Source organism: Coptis chinensis, chromosome 5, assembly GCF_015680905.1.
Source record: "Coptis chinensis isolate HL-2020 chromosome 5, ASM1568090v1, whole genome shotgun sequence".
NCBI classification, from domain to species: Eukaryota; Viridiplantae; Streptophyta; class Magnoliopsida; order Ranunculales; family Ranunculaceae; genus Coptis; species Coptis chinensis.
In genome coordinates this window covers 70554087-70565816 of record NC_141460.1, presented here as the reverse complement: position 1 = coordinate 70565816, position 11730 = coordinate 70554087, and the positions used below count along the sequence as shown (strand labels likewise).

Sequence of the window (11730 nt, the reverse complement as noted above, 5' to 3'; positions counted from 1 at the left end):
AATTTTTCCTTTTCTTAAATATTATTTCAATAATTCAACTTAATTCCAAAGTAATCTAGTCTAATATTATTCACCTAACTTGATTTCTTGAAATGACATGATTGTTTTCCTAATGCATTCATAGCTTATAGAATTTTGTTGATTGTTCCCATTACTGTCGCGTATGCAGAAATAAATTTTTTAAAATTAAAGTTATTGAAATTATACCTTAGATCGACTATGTCACAAGAAAGTCTAAATGGGCTAGTGTTAATATCTATTGAAAATAAATTTTTAAATAAAATTAACTTTGAAAGCTTCATTGATGATTTTACAGCCAAAAATGCGAGAAAGAAAATATTTCGATGATCCAATTTGTATTGATTGGAAGACTGAAAGAGGGCCACATTTCGCCGTTTACACAGGGCCATTGAAAAGTCAGAAACGGCCCTGCAAAATATTAGCTCTTAATTGTATAAACCATGTCAACGGATCCCTCCCCATAAAATGTCCCTGTAGCTTTCAGTTAATAGGAGTACTTTAACACGAGATCTAATTAAATACAAATGCGTTGCAAAAGACGAACCATACAATAAGACAGAATAGAAAGCTTGAATGATTGGCATCTTAACGACGAACAAAGAGTCGTTTTAAAACGAGGGGATCATTGGGCCCAAGATTGGCTGATATTTTCTTCCACCTCTAAGAAATTTCTTACCTAGTAGCCCTTGGTTTGTCAATCTATATGACTATATCTACGTACCTACCGACAACCTTCACAATTTAATTTCGTTAAAATCTTTACATATAACGATATAAGCAGTTTATGACAACCTTGTAAGTTGTAACCATTTTCAGTGAATGCGGATTTTGTTGTGACATTTTCACTGAGAAATATTTATTTTTCAAAGAAAAAAGTGTAGAAAGAAAAAGTCCTACCAAATTATATTTCTTAAGAAAACTAGCTAGTTATGATCGAACAAGGTTGCCACTTGCCACAAGGGGCAAGGACATTCCGTCATTCATTAGAATGAAGTAAAATTCGTCGAAATTATGCTGATGAGTACATACAAAAATTTAAAACAGAAAAAAATAAAATAAAAAAAAGTATATATACGAAGGTATATATAGTTTTCTCGGATCCTCTTTTCTCAAGTGAGGCAAAGAAAACACAATCATCAATATCCAACATTTTTGAAGAAAATCCACCACAATTGTTCCCAAGTTTTCTTAAGAATATAAACGACGAATCAATCGAATGTTGGTATGTTGTCCATGAATCCATGATGCATGCATATAATAATAAACCGGATCATCAAGAAGTAATGATATTTTTAATGGAATGATTTCTGATAATTGGTCGATATCAGATTCTGTTTCGACTTCATATAAGAGAGTAGAAACAAAAGCAAAAACAAAGAACATTCGAAAAAGTTGTTTTCGACCAAAATTTCATAATTTACCCAAAAAAAAAAAAAAAATCATAAAGAGCCACGTTGGTCATTGGTGTGTGTTTTGACTGTTTATCCAAGAAATGTTAAGACACTTCTGGGCTGTGGCTAGAAATGGTATCGACCAGAATTTTAGACTCCTTTGTATGGACAAACTGATCTAACAGCGAGAAAAGACGCTCCACTTACCATGTCACAGTCACAAAATGCTAATTGACCCATGCTTATTTATGCGTCGACCATCTATTGGCAAGCATAACAACCACTTTACCCTTTGTTTTTGCTAATCTACAACCGCTTTAGTCTCTATATATTGTGTTAGTATGGACTATGGACTTGCTTTGTGACATACTTCTTGGGACCCTACTTCTTTCGTTTATCTTTTGTAACAGCTTTAGTGCTTTACCGTTTCCAAGTGACCATTATCCTTTTAAGCAATTAAAAATAATTTTTTTTTCGATAAACAGCAATTAAAAATAATTAGTTATGTTAGTTACGCATCACAGCATACTTAGAAGAACTATGTCACCGACTCAGTTCCTTTCCACTGTTATCATTGTGTCCATGTCCACAACATTTTCGACATGGATGGTCTATGTCAAAAAGGTTGTAGACCATTCCTGCTCAATGGTAATTTTAGTAGAGGCGTAAAATGCATAGACAAAAAAAATTAGGATTAGGAAAATTTCATGTGTTTGAAAATCTTTTGAACTTTCGGTACTTTTAATACGTATACAATTCTAGTTATCTTAAACATTGAAAATTAATTTGAGCTTTCGGAGTAAAGTTTCCGGTGCACAATGATAGTTTCATACAAATGTCTCCAAATGAATTGGCGATGATGGATTGCTACCAATTTTAATTTAACTTTAGTTTACCGACTTAAAAAGTAACGCAGGTACCCCATATTATGTGCACTTATTGTCTTATTATGACATGATAACTTACTTGAGGTGCACATTACAATTTACGAACTCTACATTTTATAAGTCTATACTGCATTTTCCATTAGTGAGTCTCGAAGATCAAAATTGTAAGATCATGTAATTCTATTATTCTACTGCAGAATATCTGGTAGGAAAAATTTAGAAAAGTGTCTTTCCTCTTAAACCCCCACTCCCCAGTTTCTTCTTCATTCTCAAGTCTCACTTCATCCCTCGGGCCTTGTCTCTCTCCATATTTTTTCTTCTATCATCTTTATCTAGACCTTTGAAAAATATGGTGAAGTTCAATCCAATATCACTCCACTACTTCACTCTTCTTATAATTTTTCATATCCAATTTTCACAAGTCAGTGCTACAACAATTAAGCCCACAACCAAAGATCAAGTGGCATGTTCACCTTGTCAAATACCACCATCACCTCCCCCACCATCACTGCCTCCACCATCACCACCACCACCTTCTGATAACACAAATTGTCCACCACCACCATCACCACCAAGTCCAAGCAGTTCCTACTATTCTCCTCCACCTCCTAAGTCCCCATCATACTACTACTCACCACCACCACCTGGTGGTGCAATTGGTGGTTTAGTTAATCCTCCACCAATATCATACTACCCTGGTCCACCCCCTCCAAATCCCATAGTCCCATACTTCCCATTTTATTATCATAACCCTCCTCATCCTCATTCGTCATCTAAGCCTATTGTTCCATATTTATTAACTACATTTCTTCTATTTTTGTCTACCCTTTTTCTACTTTTAAAATAATCTTTGGATTTCATGGTGCATCTGCTCTGGGGTTGCAGAAGAATTTAAGAAAAAAGAAGAGTTGAAGGATTACATTGGTAATGTTGACTGTTATAAATTCTGTAATTTTTCAATATTTTTTAGTTAAATGGTCAATTTATGTTATTAAACTGTAAGCAAAATTTAGTGAATTCCAGATTCTAGCTGACTGGCAGTGATGTCGATTACTTTCTTTGCTTTTACTCTTTGGACAGTATGGAATGAGTGGGGTACTACTTTTTGATGAAAAGTTGGTTTTTTCTTATGGTGGGTGGTGGCTTTTGTGCGTGAAAAGGCCATTTGGTCCACTGACCATGTGATTTTGTTTTTGATGAACACGTGTAAGTAGTTTACGTGTGGTTTTTTAGATTATTGTTGTCACAATTGTGCCATTGATGACATATAATCATCCAAAATTCTAAATGATAAGGTATGGTTGGCGATAACTAGTCAGTATGAGGACAGTAAACTGTATGAACTCAAGTGGCTAGTTAAATGCTTTTTGGAAAAAAGTTGTTCAACTACTCTTGGAAATTAGTTAAAATGCCCAACGAAATGCATTATATAGCTTGTACGTATTTAGTGTGCTACCTAGTGCCTAATTTGCTCTTGCAAGATTTCAAAAGGAAGGAACATATTTTGGCCCCTAATTCTCTTTTAGTTCTCATATATCCGATTTGGCTATATGTATGTGTGTAGTTTTGGAGTTTTGGTGGCTGATGGGCAGACCCGGATGTATTCTGGTCGTTTTACACATTGTGAGGCAACTATGATAGTGTAAATGTCTACATTTTTCTTAAAGGACTATCGGGACATTACACTAAATTAAGATTTAGCTCTTAAGTTAAAGTGAAACAAGGAGATGATTGTTGTTAATGGGGTGGCTGTTTTTTATTAGGATGAAGATGTCTTTGTATCCAGTCGATCTGTGTATTGGAAATGGTAATAAAGTTTGAGTTAATAACTCATATTGGGATTAATAATCAAATCAGAATCAAACTACACGTTGTTTTTTGGGGTGGTTTTTATAGGCATTGAAAGTGCACATCGGATGCGACACGTATACTGATGAGTACAAACATGCGGTCGAGATGAGTGACATGCTTCCATAAGAGGCACGTGGGTAGTAGCCATATGTGTTCAAATTTGTCTGAGTCGGCATAGGATGTAATGATAGTAAGTACTCCGTAATAATGATGGTGAATGGCTGTGATGGTTTATGTATTACGACGAGAATGAGATTTAAGGATAATAGTAGTAATGATGATAGTGGTAGGTGATGATGTCACGAGGTGGAGCGGAGTGACGAGTCGCTGGTGCTGATATGTATACAAGTCTTTGAATATGTCGAGTGTCCGGAGTTGACTTCGAGTGTGACGGGTATCTGTATGTATGAGGTCGAGCTATGTTGAATGAGTCATTGTATGTGGGCTTTGTACACATCACATTTCTAGTGGGATGTCCCTTACAGATAGGTTGAGAATTTTGACACACGGTGACTTCCTTGGACCAGATATGGAATTTTTTGGTCCAAGACATTGTTAGCCAACTTCACAAATTTTCTTTAGCCAACTTCATATTAGGCTGTCAGCTATCGTAGTCTTTAATCCGGTAGCCGTAAAGTTATCGCAACTTGCATCCAGCCATCCAGGTAACAAATTTACAATGTGACTTTTGATTTTCTTTTTTTGATTTCCGACTGGTTGGTGTAATTTACTCATAGTTCTTGAATTTGAATGGAATTTAGCTATGTGAAAAATCAGAATAATAAGATAAGGATTGAAAAATACAAATTACAAATTTTATTCGGTATATTTTGGAATTTCGGTTTTTAGATCTCTCAGAATTTCAAAGATTCTGAAAACTTAAACTATGGATTTACATCGTAATAAAGAAGACATGTGTATCGGCCAAATTCATGACTATCAGGATGACACGTCTCATGGACGGAGGTAACATAAGGCACAAGGGAGAGAGAGCATAGGATCCAGTCCACGAAACATTAAAGGGACGTGGACTCCAGAGAGACAGAGTGGCAAGGTTCAGTGACTCAAGAAGATATAAGATAGTGAAACCGGGGTCAGGTGTACAATATCCAGTCCGCGATAAGTAATGCGATAGGTGGACAGTTAGAGGAGAGAGCGGTTATGAGAGAGAAAGAGGAGATGAGAATAAGGGGGTGGTTATGAGAGAGAGGAGGAAGAGAGAACTACGACGAAGACGCCTTGATCCCCCGGAGAATCGGGGCGTGAGGCGTGACTCTAAAGGGGTTCAAATTTGAAAGGTTCATTAAGAGAGAGAGTCTCATCTTCGAGAAGAGGCAGAGGAGAGATGGAGGTGTGAGGTTAAAAGGTATGAACAGGGGTTCACACAATGGCCGTCTGTGGGGGACAGAAACAAAAAGCCGATGATAAACCATGGGTCGGGGTTCTCTCGGTCTATGGATGATGATAGAGTGAATTTTCTTTCATGAACGAGTTTTACAGGGTGAGATTTTTATGTCAATTTGGGAAAGGAAAGGGTCATACAGATCCGAGGCAGAGTTGGGTTTTCCAAAACGGAGGAATGGTCAAATGGATCGCGGGAACAAGATCTGAAGATTGGAACTTTCTTCGAACAAGTTTCTAATTTTCTGTGCAGACGTTCATAACAACCTTAACACAGTACCATCTCCATCACCGACAGTAGATAGTGTTTATAGAAGATATTGTTTGGTCTAAAGGGGTTGAAGAGAGGGCTAGATGAATTGGCGTGATTGGTGGGTGATATTGGTTTATTGCCAGTCCATGGGCATTGAATAATGCTTCGTTAGTTTGGTTTGGTTGGATTTTTGTGTTGGAATTCGTCCTTCAACATGGCGTCAAGGAATTACAGTTCTAATGATACTTCGCTCTCATACTATAATCACAGTTTATTTACTTCTTATTTGCATTAAATATTTCCATCTTATTCGTGTCATCCAGCTTTACTCAGTAGCTGTTTCTTCGATGTGTTGTTGCGATTCAGGTATGGTCTTTACTGATGAGTGGAGTTGCTGGCCATATTCAAAAATCCCTTTGCAGGTCGCACCTTTGATGAATGGTTCATGGAAGTGTCCAAAGTTGCAGTAGGGTGAGCTTGCCGCTAAGCTATAAAGGGCAGCTTGTCCCTGTTGGGTGGTTTCAATATTGTTTCTCTTTTCTTTTATCTCTTTCATATTCTATGGTACTGTGTCTGCCAATGTTTTTATTTGAGAGTTGTAGTTGCAATTTATTTTGGTCTAGAAAATTGTTGTTCTTATGAAGAAGGCTTAGTTGAACATGGGGATGTTAGTATATAGTACTATAGTTTAGGCCAATCGGGGTGGTGGATTTGGTTTTATATGGAATTGTGAATTGTTGGATTGTAGGTTGCAAAGCCTGGCTCCTCTGCTTGTTATGTTGTGCTGGCTGTGGAAGCGCGGCAGTAAATGGTTGGAGTTAACGCCATTATTCTAACCGTGCATGGTTTTTGATTTGTGTAGTGTTTTGTGTTCTTTTTCCTCTTTTGCAGATTATACATATGTTGACATGCATCGGTGCGGTTTGTGGATTTTATTGGAATCTGCTAAATTTTCTAGTTCATGGAGAATCTGACGAGACCTTTGGCAGCTTGGATATAGCACTAGAAATCCGTTCTGCGTAATGGGATTGTTGCTTCACAAAACAATGAAGGGCTGATTGTGCTGGCGAAAGATTGGAAATATCACTAGGTGGGTGAGCAAAAATGGGGCAGCCAACACCATTTGGGGTTTGGGAAAACCAAATAAAGAGGGCACCTTTCCAGAGAATAGGGAAAAGAAGTCGTAACAGAGAGACGAGAGGGTTCGAATCGATATCAGGTGTGGGAAAGAGAAAGCTCGAGGCAGTAGTCGCCGCCTTGGTAAGATGCAAGAGCGTAGAGACCCAAGTGCTAACGCCATGAAGGCCTCGGTTGCGGTTATCAAGGGTGAAATGGCTGAGGAAACAAGGGCAGTGGAAAGAATGTCAAGGATCCGAATGGTGTTGGGCGCTAGACAGTTTGAGGAATGAGAAGTCGATTAGCTGAAGAGGATGGGGTCTGCCCACAATTTTATAGACCTGCCAAGTATTTCTTCATCCATATACAGTGTGGAACTTTCAAGTAGATTGCGTTTCGTTCCTTGTTGCATGCCCACCCACTAGGGGCCCCTCCTCTCTGTAGTAGAACTTGTAGTTGTAGCTGCGGTTTTTCGAGAAAGATCTTGCCAGCTGGAATATCAATCCTGTAAAAGGAGGAGTTGATGTGAAGGAATTGTTTCACTTATACATCATCCTCTGGATTCAAGATAAGTGACTATCACTACTTGAGTCCTGCAAATTAGACAAGACGTTGAGAAGGCAATTGTGGAGGCTTTGGAGAAACTTGATGTTCAGACGTTATATCACCTTTGAAGGACAATCTGGCTCCTAAGAAATTTGGGTTTAGATACATCCAGAAACTTGCTAAGCGTACCGACTGCGTCTATTCTGTCCCTGAAGAGTTGGGAATCCTTTTGAACTCCATGAAGAGAATTCTTGATGTGCTGCGGCCAAGGATAGAAACCCAATTAAGGTCATGGGGTTCTTGTATACCAAATGGTGGAAGCCGTTTTGCTGAGATCCAAGTTTAGGGACTGGCGACAAGCGATTGGGGAGAAACTTGCAGATAATTCAAGAATGCAGAGTGCAACAAAATTGAAAAAGATCATCCAATCTTCGAAGGGCCCAGATCTTCGGAGCCGAATGCAGCTCCTGAAGGACCAGATATCAACTACAATTGATCGCCTCCATACTGTCTTTGGTACGCATGTATTTGTAGCTATTTGCCGTGGCTACTGGAATCGAATGGGTCAGGATGTGTTAGGTTTCTTGGAGAATCGGAAAGACAACAGAGTGTGGTACAAAGGATAAAAAATTACTGTTGCTGGTACAAAACCCGTTACGCCAAAAATTACCTTTCAGGAACCATCAGAGCCATTTCATCCGTCATGGTTTTTGGCTCAGGAACATAATTTCCACGTAAGTGTTCATGTGCAGTTAAGTGAATGGGGACTAACCTCGGCTTAATTCAGCACTTACTCATGGGAAACTCATCATTTATCAACTGGAAGTCAAGAATCTCAACCATGGCCGCTGTATAGAGTGAGAAATTGGTTGAACCGACGTACCTCGAGTCCGCGGAATGGAGTCGGTCAATAACAGAATCCATTTCTTTTCAGCAAGATACTTCTTGCAGAGATATTCAAAAGTGTGTCTTCGCAATTATCGAGATGGGAGCAACAAGTGTGAGACGGAATAGCTGGGAGAGCAGGAACAGCGACAGAGACTGTAGCATCGATGGTATGGTCAGCAAGTCAGGTTAGGCCGTGGACGGATCTGATTTTAGGGCAGGTTGTATATTCTATTTTGATGTGATTGGAATCTAAGCTGGGTATCTGATTCGGGCGCGTGGGATTCTATGGATGGCGGAAGTTTTGGGTTGGCTACTTGTCAATCGCCAATGGCGTTAAGGCTGAAATTGTAGTGCAGTTGATTCTAGTTTACCGATCGATTTGTTAGGTGGCAATTATACTCTGAAGAATGAAAAGGGCATGAATGGGTGTCCTAATTAACACTTGGGGGCATGGCCGAGTTGTCTCCGGATACACTTCGAGCTATCTGATATCGACGGCTGAATGATTTTGAGGCAAAGGAACAAGGAGATCCAGAGTTTGAGATTGAGTTATGCGGATTGGAGCGTCCGAATATGAATGGTAAGTTGATTGCAAAAGAGATGTAGAGACATACCGCGGCAGGTAACTTCTAATGTTGTTGTCATGAACATAATAGACGGACGAGTGGTGACTCAGTCGTCGACCAGTGTTGCATTGGGGGCAGGCAAGTCTTGTCCCCATCCTTGGTAGAGATATGTGTGGGGATAGAGTTGGGTTATCCCCAAACCTCATGATATTCCGCGAACCTACTCGCTCTGGGAGGTCGCGGACTATGAATGAGAAACGTGGTTGTACACCTCAGGGTAAGACGGATGGTACACTATTTTGGAGCCCATGATCGCCAATTATATTTGTATGCAAATATTTATGCTGAATTAATGTTCTTCTTTAAAACTCATGAGTTATTTGTGCAACACTCGAATATGAAAGTTTCAGGTTACAGAGAAAGATAAAGATTCGCGGAACAGAGTTGAGATTGAGCTGGTGTTGAGAGATGGATCCATCTCACCTCATTTACTACCGTATTTGCATACACTATATTGTCATCAAAAAGTTTACTGTCTCCATTAAATGTGTATTGCATGATATACCATTGAGTTAGACCAGAGTCGAGCCCTGTACTAGCTATACGGGGAACCTCGGGGTCTTTGTTTAGTTTTTCAATTAAAAGAGAGGAAGCTTGCTTTTACATATTGCTGAGTGAGCCGAGGAATGATAGTTTGTGTTGAATGTTATATCAATGAAATAGAGAGCATACTTCTTCCAATTGTTTCATGAGTATTGGGCTATGAACAAAAATAACTTGGGGGCAAACTGAACTGCCCCTATCAGGCTTCACAGCTGACCAAAGACAGCGGGGGGGATGAGACCTTCGCGGACTAGAGGTCCGAATAAAACTTGGGGGCAAACTGAGCTGCCCCCATTAGGCTTCACAGCTAACCAAAGACAGCGGGAGGGATGAGCCCTTCGTGGACCGCAGTGTCCGAATCAAGCTTTGGGCAAAATGATATGCCTCTAAGCCAGAGAGTGGGGGGGATGAGCCCTTCGTGGACCGCAGTGTCCGAATCAAGCTTGGGGCAAAATGAGCTGCCTATAAGCAAGAGAGCGGGGGGGATGAGCCCTTCGTGGACCGCAATGTCCGAATCAAGCTTGGGGCAAAATGAGCTGCCTATAAGCCAGAGAGCGGGGGATGAGCCTTTCGTGGACCGCAGTTGTCCGAATCAAGCTTGGGGCAAAATGAGCGCCTATAAGCCGCAGAGCGGGGATGAGCCCTTCATGGACCGCAATGTCCGAATCAAGCTTGGGGCAAAATGAACTGCCTCTAAGCCAGAGAGTGGGGGGGACGAAGCCCTTTGCGAACATGATGTGGAGTGTTCTGAGCTACCGAGGAGAATGGGATGAGACCCCTTATGGAGATGTTGATCGTTATTTAATAAAGAGCGAAGCGGGTTGAGACCCTTTGCGGATATATTGTTGAGCTCTACAAAAGAGAAATGGAGGGATGAGGCCCCTTTGAGGGGCGTGATATCGAAGTTCCATGGGTAAGTCGCGAAGGGGTGAGACCTTTCGTGGACAATAGGTGAGTTGGAAGAGTGAGAGCGGCGGGACGGGGACGACCTTCGCGGATATTCTAATGAGTTCTATGTACGAGAACCGATTGATTGAGACACTTTGCAGAGATGATGATTGATTGTGAAGAGTGAGGGCCAAGGGGAAAAGACCCATCACGAACTAGAGTAAGGAATCGCGAATCAAGTAGAGGATATCTCGGACCACTGAACAGAGTTCGTCGCGTGGTTCCGGGGGCCGAGAGGGGGCATCTGTATCGGCCAAATTCATGACTATCAGGATGACACGTCTCATGGACGGAGGTAACATAAGGCACAAGGGAGAGAGAGCATAGGATCCAGTCCGCGAAACATTAAAGGGACGTGGACTCCAGAGAGACAGAGTGGCAAGGTTCAGTGACTCAAGAAGATATAAGATAGTGAAACCGGGGTCAGGTGTACAATATCCAGTCCGCGATAAGTAATGCGAGAGGTGGACAGTTAGAGGAGAGAGCGGTTACGAGAGAGAAAGAGGAGATGAGAATAAGGGGGCGGTTATGAGAGAGAGGAGGAAGAGAGAACTACCACAAGATACGGCTTGATCCCAGGAGAATCTGGGGTATGCGTGAAAGGCGTACCTAAAAGGGTTCAGCTGAAAGGTTCACAAGAGAGAGAGTCTCATTTTCGAGAAGAGACAGAGGAGATTGGAGGTGTGAGATTAAAAGGTATGAACAGGGTTCACACAACATGTTTAAAATTATTTTTGTTAAATTTGATTTTGCGACCCTTAATCAATTATCCAAAGTCCAAAGTCCAAACAATCTCTTAAACGAGTGCCAGGGGGATGGTTTTGATTTCATTTCCTTCCTAACCACTAGAAATAAGTGTTTTACAAGAAATAGGAACTTGAAAATAAAATTAACGCGCCTAAAAACACTTTGCAAGGAATCAAACTGGAATTTAATACGATCATCACCAATTTTTTTGTAATTTTACTGTAGTATTCGTAGTAATATTAGGGCATTATTAAATTAACTATATATACTGGAAAGCTACGACTACTATTTATTGATGGTTGACATTAATTGGTTCTATGTTAGACATATATGGTTAAATGAAAAATAGTCACTTTTTTTTCCAGGATTTTTATTTTATCCTTAATAATTGCACGATAATCATCATGGCCTAATAAAATTGAAGTCATTGTCGTTGTAATCATCTTTCAACATGTCATTTTTGTTCATCCTCTTGTCATTAAACCTCGCTTCATCTCAATCAGGGTTTTTTT

The 11730-nt window shown here is 40.1% G+C and overlaps 1 long non-coding RNA gene and 1 pseudogene across 1 annotated transcript; both read left to right on the top strand.

Moving 5' to 3' along the window:
- The first annotated feature begins 2058 nt into the window (after nt 1-2058).
- On the top strand, nt 2059-6654 carry LOC147498654 (uncharacterized). The gene is made up of 2 exons (XR_015195534.1): nt 2059-3223; nt 6171-6654. It is a non-coding gene; the product is annotated as an uncharacterized LOC147498654 (long non-coding RNA).
- A 254-nt stretch (nt 6655-6908) lies between these two features.
- LOC147498653 (uncharacterized) lies at nt 6909-8248 on the top strand (annotated as a pseudogene).
- The last annotated feature ends 3482 nt before the right edge of the window (nt 8249-11730 follow it).